This window comes from Brachyhypopomus gauderio, chromosome 1 (genome assembly GCF_052324685.1).
Source record: "Brachyhypopomus gauderio isolate BG-103 chromosome 1, BGAUD_0.2, whole genome shotgun sequence".
Lineage (NCBI taxonomy): Eukaryota > Metazoa > Chordata > Actinopteri > Gymnotiformes > Hypopomidae > Brachyhypopomus > Brachyhypopomus gauderio.
In genome coordinates this window covers 1,702,243-1,704,369 of record NC_135211.1, presented here as the reverse complement: position 1 = coordinate 1,704,369, position 2,127 = coordinate 1,702,243, and the positions used below count along the sequence as shown (strand labels likewise).

The 2,127-nt window shown below is 43.8% G+C and overlaps 1 long non-coding RNA gene across 1 annotated transcript; it reads right to left on the bottom strand.

The window, feature by feature from the left end:
• Positions 1–589: 589 nt before the first annotated feature.
• On the bottom strand, positions 590–1,322 carry LOC143526150 (uncharacterized). The gene is made up of 3 exons (XR_013133829.1): positions 997–1,322; positions 796–921; positions 590–686 (listed from the first exon to the last, which is right to left on the bottom strand). It is a non-coding gene; the product is annotated as an uncharacterized LOC143526150 (long non-coding RNA).
• Positions 1,323–2,127: the final 805 nt, after the last annotated feature.

The window sequence follows — 2,127 nt, the reverse complement described above, 5'->3', positions numbered from 1 at the left end:
CGGCCGCGAAAATTTTCGCAAGGCTTAGTAAGGTCCATGTAGCCCACTCCCCTGCTGTGAAGAGATTAACGCCCATTGTCTTGGTAATGCGGTGGAAGCGTCTCACCCCCAGCTCATACGCCTGCCAAAGCACAAGCGGCTCACCTCCAAGCTCATACAAGGCACCAAACGTGATACTTCACGAAAAACTTGGTTACAAACAAGCAGACTGTATATGTTACCGATCCTACAACAAACAGCGGAAATTTTGTAGACTCGTGTTTCAAAAGATACAATTCAAGCGCACGTAGAGAGTTTCTCAAATGAGTCCCGTCAAACAATAAAAATAAATAAAATTGTCTGAACCTCTTTGTATATTGTTTGAAGCTCTTTGTATATTTACTACACTATATAATATTTGTTACACTTTCTGTTTCCGCGTTTGAATTCGCGTTTGAAAAGCTAAGAAATTATATGGCGCAATTATATATATGGCTGATAAATGTTGTGATCTAAACAGCAGACTGGAAAAGGAGAGGAAAAGACAGGAAGAACAAATTCATGTGCTGTAAAACAACTTTATTTTGATCAAACATGGATGTCTATTCCGGGTTTCTTGAAGTGGAATGTCAAGAAAGTTGAGGGTGTCTTGAAGTTGAGGGTGTACTCGCCAGATGCACTTGCCGCATGCAACACACGCGTTGATGCTGTGGAGAACAATTCAAGGTACACCTTACATTTTGAATAAAATCTTTCAGAAGACAAAAATACGTAACATATGTGGTGTTACGTATGTAGGCCTACTTATCAACGTACCTTCATGTAGTTGTAGCCAACAGTTGCTACACAGCCAGGGTGTACTCGCTGCATGCAACGGGCCACCGGCGTGTTCCTGCGTGCACTGTGTATGCACGCACCTTCATGATGTCTGTCAACGGCGCACTGCAAAGAACAAAGTACATGTTATATTTTGAACGAATTTATTCATGTGTACCAGCCAGGGACCCTCTTTCTTACATTTGCGGCAGGTTCATCGTTCATCGCTGCCAAGGTCAACGGGCCACCGGCGTGTTCCTGCGCGCACTGTGTATGCACGCACAGAAGTACATGTTATATTTAGAACGAATTCATTCATGTATAAATTGATTCTGTGAAAATGTCACAGGCATGGGTCATAACAGAACGGGAATCCAATTCCAGCAACCATGAGAAAAATAACCAGCAACCACGACGAGAAATAAACAGAGGACTAACACGGAAACAGACATGAAATGGCAGGAGATGCGGGGCAGACCGTGACACCGGGTTTCATGATGTGCGACTGTGGAACAGAAAGAGAAGAGATTTTTGGTTATGTTCAAATAATAGTGTGTGTGTATATATATGTGTGTGTGATTGGTTGTCTGTATATATATATAATATATTTATATATATATATATATATATATATATATAAATATACTTATCGACGTACCTTCATGTAGTTTTAGGTACACAGTTGCCACACAGCCAGGGACACTCTGCCCTACACTTGCGACAGGTGTACTTGCCGCATGCAGCGCACGGGGTTATGCTGTGGTTCCGGTTGCAGTTTGTCTGCACCTGACACGTAGTCTTCTTTCCAGGAGCAGGCGAAGGACGTGGCGTTCTCTTCAACTCCTTTTCCTGTAGGAAACGAAGACGGAGTTCCTCAGCAAGAGTACACATAAAAACTCTCCTACTCTCTGTGGACCCCGTACATGCCGTGTACAAAACATGCGCGTTCATCGCTGCCAGGTCAAGTATGTTATAAAACACTGCAACGGGCCACCGGCGTGTTCCTGCGCGCACTGTGTATGCACGCACCTTCTGGTCCATGATGTCAACGGCGCACTGCAAAGAACAAATACAAAGAAGTACATGTTATATTTTGAATAAATTCATTCATGTATGATAAATTGATTTATCAATGCCAACACATGCATACCTTCGTCCGGTTGTAGTCCGTCACAGTGTTTGGCTTCTTTTTGCGGTCGTCTGCAATCTCCACGTGCGTGTGCATAGTGCTCAGAACGCAAACTGTTTTGTTGGGCTTGGAGGCATACACCGTCAGAAGCGCATCATCGGATCTGTACACCTCCGTTGACAACTTCTCACGTCCCTTGGCGT